The sequence below is a fragment of the Adiantum capillus-veneris genome, chromosome 26 (genome assembly GCF_014529385.1).
Source record: "Adiantum capillus-veneris isolate H3 chromosome 26, ASM1452938v2, whole genome shotgun sequence".
Classification (NCBI taxonomy): domain Eukaryota; kingdom Viridiplantae; phylum Streptophyta; class Polypodiopsida; order Polypodiales; family Pteridaceae; genus Adiantum; species Adiantum capillus-veneris.
In genome coordinates, this window is record NC_140956.1 from 128,994,300 (window position 1) to 129,010,691 (window position 16,392).

The window sequence follows — 16,392 nt, forward strand, 5'->3', positions numbered from 1 at the left end:
GCTAAAGAATAACGCAACATTTAATGAAAAGCACAGGCTACGCCCTCATGCCCTTAAAGATGAGGATTGGGATCTTGTTTTTGATAATAGCCTGGAGAACCAATAAACTGCTATGGGAAAGATGTTTAAATGAATCCCCAAGGATGGTGCCTAATTTATAAAGAAGGAGAGATTCATAGTGGGTCTATTTCCCACAGTCAAGGTAAAAATTGAAGGGAGTGCACTCGCTACCTTATATGCTATTGATACTAGGGCTTCCTTGAAGTACAAGAAATTGGAGTGTATTCAGGGAGAGCTTCCTGTAGAGTTTCTAGACCTAAGGAGACAACACAAGCATCCACTATTAAACAGATTCCCAAGGTAACAACCAAGGTAATTGAAAAGTTAAATGAATCCTTAAGCAACTTGTAGAAATTCATCTTACACAAGCTGTAGGTCCCAATGGACAAACAAAGAAAGACAAGGAGCGAGAGCCACACCCTAGGCAAGTACTACAGTGTTGGAATTCTGGGGAGTCTGGGCATGGGATGTATAATTGTCCTTGGCCCAATGGGGGGCCACAAATACCAACTTGAATTGTGCAATTATGAATGTAGGTGAAGGAACTAGTCAGCAATAAATGCGTCTCCAAAGATCAAATGGACCAAGACCAGCTCCTCGAGGAGTGGAAGGAGTTCCACCTTTGTCAGATCCAATTGTGCATGTGATAGAGGTGAAAAATTCAAACGAGGTAGACATGCAAGCAAATGGCATTAAATTGTCGCAGGGTATGCGGTTTGAAAGGTGAGCCCGGTCAGTGCCAGGTGCTAGCTATGGGAAAAGAGAGAAGAAGGATATGCTTGACACCACGCAATAGATTAATAACCACTTATAAGTGAAAATGAATCACAAGAACAATTGAATTTTGATCACATGGATAAGAACCAACACTCAATTTCCAAAGGGGTGTCGTTAACGACACTGGTAATTCGATTAACTATAAGTTAAGGAGTTTAAGCTCCTTTAAAAAGGGTTTAAGCCCAATAAGCTAAGGATTTTAAGCTCCTTTACAAAAGGCTCACTAAATTTAAGCATCTATAATAAGATTAAGTGCCCGATGTTGTTGTTCATAAAGCTTATAACAATTACAACGAGGATGATGAAGGCGAAGCTCTCCTCCATCGCACACCTTCCTCAATTGCCGAGAGAGCTCTCAAAAAATCTTGTTCTCTTGATCTCTCTGATTGTTCTCCTCAAAAAGATTTTTCCCCTCCTATATGGGTGTTTGTCAGTCCCTTTTCTATTTTTGACTTTTCCTCTATTTTTCGTTTACTTTTTTGCATGTGAAGCTCGTCCTACTATCCTCAGATTTTCTTGGTACCCAAGTATATACATGAGTAATCCCTTCTCTATTGGGGCACCGATGGCAACGTCGGGTCCCCCCAACCTTCCCTTCAAAAGTATTAGGCCCTTAAGGGCTTGTGAGAATGCACCCCAATCTTCCACGTCATCAATAAGTGTGCACCACCCACTGGCCATTGTTGAACAACACCAGCCACCTCCACTCGCCAAAAAAGTCTTCAACGTCATCCAACATCACCAAATCCGCCACAAGGAGCACCGTGAGGGCACCCACTATAGCTCCATGTGATGAGATCTCCCAAGGAACTCTCACTTCATTGTGATGTTCATACAATGCTGACATTGTGGCTCAACTACCCCTCTTTGGCTCACACTCCCTAATGTGGGACAATAGTCACTACCATGTTGCATGTCGTGGTTGATTACTCCCTTAAGGCTTCAAAACTCCTTCAAGTTTGCACTAGGAAAAATCTTTGTCTATTGCACTTTTTAATTTGCAAACAAGATTTCGCTCGAGAATCCAATTCCCATTCTATAAAGCCACTATGGAGTGCATGCTCCGAACTCTGATCCTCCCATACCTTACCGCATTTTGACATTGCCGAGCTCATCAACTAAGGCAATCAAACCATAAAAAATCATATGGCACCACCGAGATAGTAACCATCGTAAACTTCAACACACAATATCTTACCGACCCGAATTTTGATTGGAAAGTTGTAAATTCTTACAATCTTCATACAGAGCACACTTCATTGAAGGAGTACGAGCGGAAGTGCGACGCGAGAGAGATTGCGAGAAGAAGAGCACGACGATATGGTGAACTCGCTCTACTGTAATGTGTAGAGCATAGTGAGTTCTTATTAGGTTTTTACAAAAGAATATGTGTACATACCTAGCGGCCCGCCCACTTACCTGGGCGACCACATTGGGCTTTATACCCCAACAACCTCCCACTTAAAGTCCAATGTCGTACTTTAAGTGTGAGAGAAGCTAATATACAAGAGATGTAGAGAAGTGATGTACTACCCTACACCTAACTGCTTGCGAAAATGCGCAAAGCTCTCTGAGGGAAGTCCTTTTGTAAGTAGATCAGCAGGATTTTCTGAGGTGTGAACTTTGACAAGCTGAATTTTCTTATCCTCGAGCATTTCCCAGATGAAATGATACTTCACATCCACATGCTTTGTCTTTGAGTGATAAACTGGATTGCGAGCCAATTGTATAGCACTTTGACTATCACAATATAACACAGACATCTCTTCTTTGATTCCCAAATCTGTTACTAGTCGATTAAGCCAAATTGATTCTTTGCATGCCTCTGATGTTGCAACATATTCAGCCTCTGTAGTAGACTGAGTAACAAAATCTTGTAATCTAGAACGCCATGATACTGCTCCACCAGCCAATGTAAAGACATACCCTGACGTAGACCTTCGGTTGTCTAAGTCACCTGCATAATCTGAGTCTGTAAAACCCTTTACACTTAGCTCCTGACTCCCATAGAATATACACATACTCTTTGTAGCTTTCAGGTATCTCAATATTCCTTTCACTGCCTCCCAATGTTTCTTGCCTAGGTTTGACATGTATCGACTTACTACTCCCACTGCAAATGCAATGTTTGGGCGAGTAGCAATCATTGCATACCCACTGCAGACGCATATGGAATCTTATCCATTTCAGCCTGTTCTTCCTCAGACACAGGACAATCTTGTTTGCTAAGTTTCACATATGGTGGCAATGGAACACTCAGTGCCTTTCCCTTCTCCATATTGAAACGTTGCAAAACCTTGTCAATATACTCTGTTTGAGATAACCAAATCAACTTCTTTGATCTGTCTCTCTCAATGCGCATACCAAGTATATGACTTGCCTCACCCATGTCTTTCATGTCAAACGATTTTGCCATCTTTGTCTTCAAAGCTGAAATTTCTTCCAAGTGCTTGCCAGCAATCAACATGTCATCCACATACAAAATAAGGATCAGCCAACTACCATCCTTAGCCTTCTTTGTATATAGACAGTGATCGAACTCACTACGTTTGTAGCCTTGAGAAAGCATAAACTTGTGGAATTTATGGTACCATGCCCTCGGTGATTGTTTTAAGCCATAAAGACTCTTTAACAACTGGCATACCCAATCTTCCTTGCCTTTCTCAACAAACCCTTCTGGCTGCTGCATGTAAATTTCCACATCTAAATCACCATGCAAGAACGCTGTCTTGACATCCATTTGGTGCAACACCAAATCTAATATGGCAACCAATGCAAGAAAGCATCTCACTGTAGTCATCTTGACCACCGGAGAGAAGACTTCATCAAAGTCAATGCCTTGTTCTTGCTTAAAGCCCTTGGCAACAAGCCTTGCTTTGTACTTTGGCTGACTATCATGAGCGGTGATCTTATACCTGTAAACCCATTTATAGGGTAGAGCCTTTTTGCCCCGTGGTAATTTAACTAGCTTCCATGTCTGGTTTTTATGCAGAGCCCTCATCTCTGACTGCATGGCCAATTGCCAATTCTCGGAGTCCTTCATTTGCACTGCTTCCTTGTAACATGAAGACTCATTGCAATCAGTCAACATGACATAGTTCATAGATGGAACAAACCTATCAGGAGGTTGTGTGATACGTCTAGATCTACACACAATAGGTGGCTCAGGGTCAGCCACAACCTGTGGTTCCACTCTATCCTGTCCTTGCTCCTCTTGAGCCCTGACATTTTGTCTTGCACGTGCAGGTCCATCTTCTTGGAAGACAACTCTTCTAATCTCCTAAGCCCTCTTTGGTTTAGAATGATATTTGGATTCATTAAAGTGAACATCATTGCTACGGACAACCTTTTTGGATTCGGGATCCCAAAGTCTGTACCCCATCTCACCAGAATTACCATAGCCTAGAAAGATGCACTTTCTACTCTTTGGCTCAAGTTTGTTCCTAAATTCCTTTGGAACGTGAGTATATGCCTCACAGCCAAAGACTCTGAGATGTTTGTATGAGGGCATTTTGCCTGACCATACCATCTCTGGCACTGAATCCTTCTGCAAAACCTTGCTAGGAGATCTATTTACAAGATGAACAGCTGTTGATACAGCTTCAGCCCAAAACCCATTTGGCAGTTGTGCATTAGACAACATACTTCTGACCTTCTCTTGTATGGTCCTATTCATCCTCTCAGCAACACCATTTTGCGGAGGATTGTAAGGAGCAGTAAGTTCACGTTTTATACCTTTTGACTCACAAAATTCCTGAAAGGCCTTTGAAACATACTCTCCACCATTGTCAGTGCGTAAGCATTTAAGCTTCTTGCCACTCTGATTCTCCACAAGTGTCACAAACGTTTTGAAAACACTAAAGGCTTCATCCTTGTGCTTGAGAAAGTAAACCCATACTTTCCTCGAGTAATCATCTATAAATGTCATAAAGTAAGAAGCTCCCCCTAGAGATAGGTTAGGCATAGGTCCACACAAATCACTATGAACAAGTGCCAACTGTGTATCTCTTCTACTGCTTCTATGCTTATGTGGCTGCTGTGTTTGCTTACCATACAGACAATGTTCACAAAATTCAAAATCATTAAATGAAAAGCCAGGCAAATAACCAGAACGAGACAAGATTTCCATTCCCTTCTTGGACATATGTCCTAACCGGCTATGCCACAAAGAAACGTTCGGCTACTCGGTTACATTGATTACATTTTTAGAGACATTTGATACATAAATCATGTAAAGTCCTCCAGACTTTACTCCATGTGCTACTGTCATAGAACCCTTGGATATCTTCCACATGTTCTGTCCAAAAGTGGTGACGTAGCCAGCATCATCAAGTAAACCTGTGTTGATCAAGCTCTTTGTAATTGCGGGAACATGTCTCACATTCTTCAGCGTGAAAGAAGAGCCATTCTGAAACTTCAATTGAACATCTCCAACACCTAACATCTCACATGTCTGCCCATTGCCTAGCCGAACATGATCTTTAGTGGTCACATAAGAAGTAAACCACTCCTTGTTCAGTACATTTCCATCAGATGTTGTAAGAAGAGCTGAGTCCATTGTATTCTTCAAGAAGTAGATGTCTCCTGACACTAGACTGTCATCCTCTGCAACAGTGTTTGTCACATTTATTTCTTGAATCTTCACTAAGGACTTGTTCTTCTCACCATGGTCTTCAGCTTTCTCTTTACCTTTTTCTGCTTTCCATTCTCTACAGTCTCTTTTCATGTGACCCTTCTTGCCACAATGGTAGCATTCTATGTCACTCTTGCCTTTAGCACTGCGGGACTTGCTACGAGACTGATTCCTCTTTCCACCTTTGTACTTTTCTTTGGTCCTTCCCCTGACAACTAAGGCTGTTCCTTTGCCTTTGTCCATTGTCTTTCTATTGGTTTCTTCAGTAATCAGACTTCCTTCTACACCTGCTATGTTCAAACCATCTGGAGGTGCAGAATTACTCAAAGCTGTGCGAAAAGTGTCCCAACTTTCTGGCAATGTGATCAACAGGAACATAGCTCTAACAGGTTCATCAAACTTGACACCTTGAGCTGACAAGTGACTATAGATTGTGTTCAATTCATTCAGATGATTAGACATAGGTGTCCCTTCTTTCATCTTCAAGTCAACAAGCTTCTTAAGCCAGTATACCTGTGAAGCTGCACTCTGCTTCTCATAAAGATCACTCAGCTTTAACCATGCTTGATAAGCCGACATCTCGTCTGCTACATTGAAGTAAACGCTTTCTGCCAAAGTCAGCATAATGGTAGAAAGTGCCAATTCATCCATTTCGCTCCATTCATCTTTGTCCATATCTTCTGGTTTTATCCCCTTGCGCTTTATAGGTTTTATATGCTTCTTTTGTACCAACACGTGCCAAATCTTCTTCTTCCACAATGGGAAATTGGTTCCATCCAGCTTCTTGATATTGTAAAGAGCAGTGTCCTGTGATCCAGCCATAGCTACGCTTCACAGTAGTTTACTTTCCTGGGAAAAATTCGGCAGAGTTTCCCCTGTAAACTGACCTCTGAAACAATATCAACCTGTCAAATGAACCAAGAAAGCTTCAGATTCTGCATAAATTTTCACAGAGTCTCCTTTGTAAAATGGCTCTGGTGTACTAAAAACAGACCAAAAAACAGCTCAAAAAACACTGTCTCTCTGACACTGTAACCTGTGGGTAAACCTGTCCTGCACCTGTACTGTCTCTCACTGAGCATAGACTGTGACAATGCCTCAACAGCAGTAAAGCAAAGATGCAATCCCAACTATCTAACTCACAGCCAATACATCCTAGCTGCCTATCTAAGGGTGCTCGAGGGATCGCTCCAAGACCTGTATCACCGAAAGGATCTCAACATTCGAGAATCCCCCAGCTCAATAAAACCTCACTCGACCCTCAACAAAGGCTGCAGTAAATCTGACAGTACATAGACTTCCCACAAAGTCATACATCCACAAATTTCCCACTGTATACTGTAACCGCTGCAGCGGTTGTTTGCTGCGTGACTCACAGCCAGCAAACCCTCAACAGACATACATCATCTCTGACAATACATCCCATGTGGAAGTACCTACAATGTCAGGATGAAATCTGGAATATCAAGCAGCAAACACAAGCTACCTGATGAACTAGTGGATGTCGCCTATAGTCTGTGTGTAGATGCGCCCGTGTCATATGTGACACGCCTCCAAGAACTGTGAGCCGTCCTTCGATGTGTAGACAGCCACAAATCAACACTCTGGGAGTGTCGATATCCTCAAGCATTGGGCCTCCATTGAAACAATTTCAAAGTGAGAACATGTTTCTCTCTTTTTCTTTCTTAAAAAGATGTACACAACAATGTTTTCTAGATTGCAATCTATTCTAAAACAAAATAAAATTTTGCACATCAAATGATATGTGATAGTCAACAAGAGACAGGATGACAGGGTTTGGTGGTGAAAGAATCTCTCCTACTCTTTGAGCACCAAACATGAACAACATACATTGTTAAAAATGGATCTTTCAATGTTTATTCTAGTGTGTGGAGTGAAGGGAAGAACCTCTATTATTGGGTCATTATCCATGAACAATGCTCAGGAGTTGCACATGTAAGAAATTATTCATATAATGTGCATTCAAATGGTAATAAAATGACCCCTTTTTTTTCAAAATTGTTACGGATTTTTCTCTAACATCAATTGAAAAATATCTTTTGTTAATATAACCCTGTTAAAATTTTCAAACTTTGGCAATTAAAAAACCCATTCATTTGAACTCATGTGGTAACTTACATGTCAAAGAGGTGAACCCCCCAAGTATCTATGCATGACCTAATGCTTAAAATAGAACAAAAATATATACTTCTAAACTAAGGTTGTTTCTAATGAGAGGCAAAACAAAAGAATTTACTGAAATCTTTATTTAGGTCAACCTAAGAGGATCTAAAATTCTATGACTTACATGTTGAAACTGCAACTTATTACTAACAATGGTGTGTACCTTTTGCCTTGCAATGGGGATGAAGGGATCATACAAATTTTTGTGCCTCCTTCAAGCTACTTAATTACTCTAAAGGTTCAATATTCATAATAACATACACAAAGCCCTCCTCACTAGGGGCACCAAAATCAAGGTGGTCCGGGGCGGCAGGCAAGAAGAGAAGAGACCTCTAAACACTTCTCAAGGCTGCTATGTTGCTCAATTGTGATGTAATTAGGAGGATGAGAGAGAGAACCATTCATGGTAATAGCATGCTAATTAACACTTAATCACATAAGAAGTACACAATAGCATTGGAATAGAGTGTACACACAATATGATTATCTTCTTGCTTGAAAATAACTACAAGAAGGTTCTTTATATAGAGCTAGGCATGGCATCTCAATTGATATCATTTGTGACCTCATACAAAGCTTAGCCAAGACCACTTGCAAACTCGTATCCTCACTTTTAGGGAGTTTTTCTAAGCTAATAACTCCTCCAAAACACCTTATTATGTCTAAACACCTGTTGGGGGCTCCATCATTGCAATAGCTCCAATGACAAACAAAATTATCAATTCGGAGGGATGAGCTACCCGGCTAGGGCATGGAAACACTCACACAGTTAGTGAGCTAATCGTGGCAACACAAAGGGTTAACTCTACGAGGTGAGCTTCTCGGCCTATGGAGGAGCTAAGCCACAATGAAGGGCAATCTCCATATCCACTTCTCTTCACCTCCAATCGACCCAATCACACACACTACGATTTTGCAAGACACACACAACACTAATCCTATCATGCAACACACTAATTGCAAGCACACACACATAGATCTATGGAGCACCACATTCCAATCAAACATACATGCACACACAAGCAAAAGAGGAAAATCACACAAGATTAGAGAGGGATTAACCACTAATTAGTTAAGATCTAGTTAAGCTAAGCATCATAGCAATCATAAGAAGCATGCGAGAGGCATAATGAAAAAGAATGAATCATTGATTAGTGTTAATCAAGTCTCACGAGCAAGGAGAAGCTCAAGGAATCCATAGCCACACATCTCAAGGGCTCTCACCAAAGAGTGCTCTCAACAAATGAGCTTGAGAACCCTAATTTCTTTTACACACTGCCTTATATACCTAGGGTAAAAATATGCAATGTCTGGGCGCCCTAGGCCTCTAGGGCTCACCACTTACTAAATTTGCAACTTAGGCACAGTAAGTGACCTATCCTTTACAACTTGGAACTCCCATTGAGCCCGTGATGCATTAAAATATTACAATAAATTGAAATAAATCGGAAATATTTACAATACGTGACCATTTTGGGAAAACGTGAAAAATGTTAAACTACAATCTTTACTGCTTCTTTGCATTTATCCTCAATGTGCCGTCTTCGTTCTTTAGCAGCTTCTATTAAAACTGACGTTGACTCAGTTAACATTTCCCCCTTTCGATTTTAGTCCCCGTCCTCGAGCACTGTTGAAAGGTGTCCGTGGAGGCAAGGGAAGGTTTATGATTGGTTGTTGATGGACTGATTGTCTTCATTTTTTTTAAATTTGTTGATGAGGTTCACTTTGCTGCAACATCTTTATTGGTCTGAATAGTCTGATGTGAGAGATGATGTTGCATTTGTCGATGTAATAGCATAATGATGAGGCTGTTGTTTATTTAGGGAAAGTATGTACAAGGGAAGTAGAATGATGAGGTTCTAAATTAGGGTCTAACACCTAGATGACATAAGGGAAAAAACCCAGTGGGAAAAAAGTGCCTTTGGGATAAACGCATTATTGGAGTACTTATTAGCATGGGAAATATTAATAAAGTACTGAAGGGATTATTTGCTGATAGATATGGAATCAAAGAAGCAGCAAATATGAAAGAGTAGCATGATGGAACATTGGTTTTCATGTTGTAGTCCACTCAAGGTGCATATATGGAAGCAAAAAGAGTGTCAATGCTTATGTCCAATGATGGGACATCCTATTTTTGCATACACAAAAATGCATGGAAAACAATATGCTGTGCAAGAAATATTTTGAGGGGTAATTTAGAAAGATGGTGTAGCTATAAAAGCATATGTCATGGATTTGCAAGCTGGCACCCCTTTAACAATGGTTTTGGTTGACGAGGATATGTGCTCTCATCTTACTGTGCACTGTGCGTGACTGTTGGACTCTACAACACTCCACTAATTGTAAGTTAATAGACTTGGACTCTTATGCTCATCTCCTCCATCATGAGCAACATGACTTTAGATATGCTCAACTCTTCCAGCTTGAGCGCGTAAGCCTAATAACTATGACTCTTAGCACAAAGTTTAATATGAATTGAAGCTTGGGGACTAATGCTTTGCTCATTTTATGGCACAGTAACCCGGCTCTGACTATGCCAAAGATTGTTTTTTGCACCATGGAAACTTGATTTTTCACATTCTTGTGCTTACTACAAACATTTCTTCAGGTAAAAATAAGCTCGAATCCTCAAAAAGAGGATTAGTGAAGAACCAAGTTGGCATTGAAGGTTTATTTTTCCATACCTGTTTTATCATCTTTGGATCTGCATTTGCGTTGATTGGGTCGTCCTTCTTTGACTGTGAAGACTCCATTATCTATTTGGTTCTCCAAGTAGGCCTGTTGATAGGAGTCTTTGATGTTGTTGTAGGCCTCTGTTGATCATTGACATTTGACTTTTGACTAGGAGCATTGGAAGACTTAGGAATCCAAATCTTCTAATGACCTCTGTATCTCCATTGTTGACTTTGCTTCGCTCTAGGTCTTGTTGATTTCTTGAGATCTTCATGCAGGTTTGGTGTAGTTGCCGTTGGCTTGTGGTTGATTTGTAGCCAAATCTTTGTATACCCTGTGTAGAATCCTTATCCAAGAGGAAGGTTCTTTGAGATTCATCTTTCTTCTATATCCTCTTGAGAGTTGTGGTTGACTTTAGCATCTTTTGATGTTGTTCCATTGTATACCTGCTTCTTAGGTATCCTAGAATATTGTTGAGGTTGATACCTTGTGGGCCTTCTTTCTTGGGAGGGTCTTGATGTTACTTCATATGCTCTAATCTGTGGTTTTGGTACCCAATATCTATATGTTACCTCCATGGTACTTCTGTTCCTTTAAGCTCCATTGTGATGCTATCCATCCCATGTGTTTGTCTTTTTTTTGTTGATTTCCTGTCTTTAGTCCAAATTGGATCATTGACTTTGACTAAATTGCTCTGAACAAATACTTGCTTGACTTTCCTTTGCTTTCTTGAGTACTTTGGCTGCAATACTTTTGATTTTCTAAGTGTCTCCTTAGAGGTTTCAGTTGGGTCAGCAATTGACTTGAAGTTTTGAAAGCATGACTTGCTTGAAGAAGCTGATCCATGAGGTTCTTTGATGTAGAGGCATATGTTGTCACACCTTCTTTGCTAATCAATGGAAGTTCCACTTTAGCTTTACCTTTGTCTACACGATTTGTGTTCGATCCTTGTGACTTTTGCAACTCTGAGTCTGACACTTTTGGTTCTATTGAAGATCTTTGTCCTGCTTTTGCCATGGTCTCATCTTGATTTAACTGTGTCTCTATGGAAGGTTTCTTGAGACTTTGTTTTCCAATCCGACTTGCATCAGCTGATTTTGTTGGCAATGAGTGTGTAAGACAAGGGAAGTTAGAGCCTGAGAGTCCACCACCCAATCACCCATTATATAACAAAGCCCCTGGCCCTTTGCCCTAGTTGGACTCCCCTTTCCACACCGCCTGGCCTAGCCCTGCCCTTGTCTAGTCCAGCCTTGCCGGTGTCCTGACATTACTCCCCCCTTAAGAAGAGTTTTTTTCCTCGAAAATAAAAGTGGGGAACACTAATATTTTCCCAAATGGCATCTTCTTCAGGCCGGTCTTTCCACTTGATTAAGGCTTGTTGGCATACGTGTTGACGTGTATGCAACTCATGATAACCAAGAACACGTTTAGGTTCATGCGGTAGGGTAGGAGGTTCAATGAAATCAACCAAAACCTGTTGGTCAATGACATTATCGTCTCCATGTAACCGATTACGTAAAGGGCTTACATGAAACACCGAATGAATGTGAGAATGTGAAGGTAGTAATAATTTGTAGACACAATCACCTACTCGCTTGAGTATTTTAAAAGGCCCACAATATCGAGGAGATAATTTAGGTGTTGGCCCAGTTTTCAGACTTGCTGAATGTTTCTAGCACATGTAAAAATACTTCTTCCCCTTCTTGGAAGGTAACTTGCTGTCGTTTCTCATCAGCGTAATTCTTACACCGATCCTGTGCTTGTCGGACATTCAGCATATCCATGTGGTCTTGGAGAAAATCCTTAACCTGTTGGAGTTTTTCGGTTGCCAACCCCACCGTAACTGGTGACCTAGGTTGAAACCCATACATAAGCATGAAAGGACTAAAACCTATTGTGACATGCTTAGCATTGTTGTAGGCAAACTCGAGAATAGGTAAGTATTCTTCCCAGTCTCACTATTTTTTGGTGACGTATGCTCTTAGCATATCCTCTAGCACCTGGTTAACCCATTTCGTTTGACCATCCGTTTCTGGATGATCAGCTATACTGAGATTTATTTGTGTACCCAATCATTTAAATACATCTCTTCTAAAGTGGCTGTTAAACTTGGGATCACGGTCACTAGCAATGCTACTTGGAAAACCATACAATTTGTATAGATTGTTCACAAATAACTTGGCTAGTTTTGGTGTTTTAACGGTCGATTTGGTCGGAATAAAATTACATAGTTTAGTCAACCTGTCTACGACCGTCCATACCGATCCATGACCTTGTACAGTGGTTGGTAAACCCACAATAAAATCCATAGAGATGCTTTCCCATTTTCCATTGGGAATCTGCAAAGGATGTAAGAGTCCTCCTTCTTTCAAGCGCTCTGATTTGTTAACTTGACATTTTTGGCAATGCAAGACATAAGCTTGAACAAAGCCATGTATACCTGGCCAATAAAACTGTCGTCGTACGAGAGCCTAAGTTTTTCTAATCCCCGGGTGCCCTGCACTTGGACTATCATGACATTCATAAAGAATTTGGCGTCGAATGTCTGTGTCCGTTGGTACACAAAGTCTCCCCTTATGGAGTAGGCACCCATTGTCGATGGTAAAATGCTTCCATCGCTGTAGTTCATCACTTGATAAAGGAGAACTAGGTGTGGAGGTTAACTGTACACTACTATCATTGGAGTGAGAAGGATCCCTCTTTTGAACATGGCTCCACACTTTGGAATATGCTTCATCATGCTCATATTTTCCTTTGAGAGAATCTAAAAATTCACCACAAAGTTTTGTGAACAAGAGCGAATTGATCTCTCGCATTCGACTTAGAGCGTCTACCACTACATTGTATCGGCCATGGTGATACTTTAGCTTGGCATCATATTCATGAAGGATCTTGGCCCACCTGGCTTTTTGACCCTTTAACGTTTGTTGTGTGAACCATTGATGCTTTCATGTCAAACACAATCTCAAACTAAGCACCATACAGATAATGCCGCCATGCTTTTAAGACAGACACTATTGCATAGACTCGCATTCGTAAGCAAAATAGTTCTGCTAAGTTGCATCAAGCTTCTTGCTTTCAAATGCAATCGGACGTCCGTCTTGTAAGAAGACTGCTCCAATAGCACGATCACTGGCATCCGTTTCCAAAATAAATGGTTTCAAAGGATCTACAATAGCCAGTATAGGAGTTGTAGCTAATGCATCCTTGAGCGTGTCGAAATTGTGCTGTTGAGCGGATCCCCACTGAAAAGCTTTACCTTTGCCTTTTAGTTGATCCGTCATAGGAACAACAATTTGAGAATAGTTTTTTACGAACCTTCGGTAAAAACCTGCAAATCCTTAAAAAATCTGTAATTCTTCCAGATTTTTAGGAGGAGGCCATTTCCGGATGGTATTCACTTTGGATTGATCCATGTATAGCCTGTTAGCTGAAATAACATGCCCTAAATAATGAATTTCTTCTTTTAGAAAATCACATTTAGATTCCTTGGCATATAATTGTTTGTGCGTAACAACTCAAACACCTGCCTGAGATGTTGTAAGTGTTCTTCTTCACAAGCACTATAGACTAGGATGTCATCGAGGAAAACAATGACAAATTTGCCCAAATATGGCTTCAATACACTATCATAAGTGTCATGAATGTTGCGGGCGAATTGGTTAACCCAAAGGGCATCACCAAAAACTCGTAGTGTCCAAACCGTGTTCAGAATGCAGTTTTAGGTATATCGGAAAGTTGAATACGGAGTTGGTGTTATCCTGACCGCCCCAAGTCTATTTTTGTAAAAATGCAAGCATGAGTGAGCTTTTCAAACAACTGATCTACTCTGGGCAATGGGTATTTGTTCTTATATGTAACCGCGTTTAAGCCACGGTAGTCTACACACATGCGCATACTACTGTCCTTTTTCTTCACTAAGAGGATACGCAAAGACCATGGTGACGCTTCATATAAAAGTTCTCACAAATCGCGGGACCATTACATGACCTAACAAAGAAAAGAGTTAGGTACACATGGTCTACTAAGGAGAACAATGCTTTCGAAAAGCTTATCTCTCAACCTGTGCTTGCACTACCGGATCTCTCAAAACCATTTGAGGTCCAATGTGATGCTTGTAGTGATTGCCTTGGAGCTGTTTTGCTTCAAGAAGGGCACGCCATAGGCTATGAAAGTCGAAGGCTCGACCCTATTGAGCAAGCTCTAGGCATAAACGAAAAGGAACTCCTTGCAGTTCTACATGCCTTAAACTCATGGAAGCACTATTTATTGGGGACTCCTTTCATTCTGCGAACGGATCACCAAAGTCTTAAGTACTTCATGACGCAGACCAAGCTCTCCGACAAAAAAATGATGTGGGAAAATTTCCTTTCGCAATTTCATTTTCATATTGCTCACATTGCTGGCAAGCATAATCAGGTAGTTAATGCACTCTCAAGACGGACGAGAGTGAATGCGGTTTCCATAGCAACTCACAATGATCTATCTTCAATAATAGATGAGTATGCTATTGATCCCGATTTTAGAGATGTGATTTCAGCCCTTGCATTAGGGAAGAAAGAAGAACCATTTACTTTACAAGATGGTTATATTCTCTATGGCAATAGACTATGCGTTACTAACTCACTACGTGAGAAAGTAATGTATGAATCTCATGCTCCACCTTATGCGAGGCATAGAGGGATTCGGTCTACCTTAAAGGGAATGGAAACATATTTCTATTGGCCTACCATAAAAGTGAACATACAAGAGTATGTTTCTAAATGTGTGGTATGCCAAAAGACAAAATTTGATAGAGGGAAACAACTTGGATTGCTTCAACCCTTGCCAATCCCTAATTCACCATGGGAGAGCATATCCATGGATTTTATCTTTGGATTGCCTAAGTCTATCCATGGGAATACGGGAATATGGATGATAGTAGACAGGTTCAGTAAACAAGCTCATTTTATACCTATCAAAAAGACTATCAAAGCCCATCAAATGGCAACCCTCTTCATTTCACAAATTTTCAAGTACCATGGCTTGCCAATGTCCATAGTGTCAGATAGAGATCCTAGAATGACCAGTAATTTCTGGAAGGGTCTCTTTGAGAATTTAGGGACAAGGCTAAACTTTTCTTCGGCCTATCATCCACAAACAGATGGCCAAAGTGAAATAGCTAACCTAACCATTCTCGATCTACTAAAAGCCTATGTAACGGAAGTAGATCAAAGATCCCAATGGGAGAAGTACTTACCCTTAGTGGAGTATGCTTACAATAACAGTGTACATACTTCCATGGGAAAAGCACCTTTCGAGGTAATTGAGGGAAGATCAAAAAGTCCCTTGCTACTTAAGGTACATGGGAAGATCTTTGCTGCAGATGAGTATAGCCGGGACCTACAAGAATATTTTCAAAAGATTAAGGATGCTATCTCTATCTCACAGCAAAGGCAAAAGGTTGCTGCTGACAATCACAAAAGAGCCCAAACCTTTAAAGAAAATGGTTGGGTCTTATTAAAGTTTCCCAAGGCTCTATTAAGGAACACAACGGGAAATAATCCTACGCGACACCAAAAGTACTATGCTAAACTAGCAAAAAGGTACTATGGTCCCTTGCAGATTCTTAGGCCAAGCAATGAGATGGCCTATCAACTCAAGTTGCCCAATCATTGGCTCATACACAATGCTTTCCATGTGAGCCTATTAAAGCCTTACAAAGGAGAGCCTCAAGAACCAACTATTGAAGACCCACCGGAGATCGAGGACCAAGAGGAGGTGTTGCAGCCCGAGTCCATTCTCCGACGATATCTTATTAAGTTTAAGAATTATCCTTTTGAAGATGCTAGATGGATGCAAGGCATACAATTAAAGGATAACCCAAACCTTGTCAATTCTTACAATGCTTCCCAAGAGTAAGAAAATGTACAAAATGTTAAAAATGAACAAAGTTTTTGTCTTATAAGACTCTCTTTTTCTTCATTATGCATGCTTAGATCAAGTTTGTGGAGAAGACGTCTCCCAAACACCAAGTAGAGCTTGTCACTCTACTATGGAAGATTGATAGGACTAATGTGCAG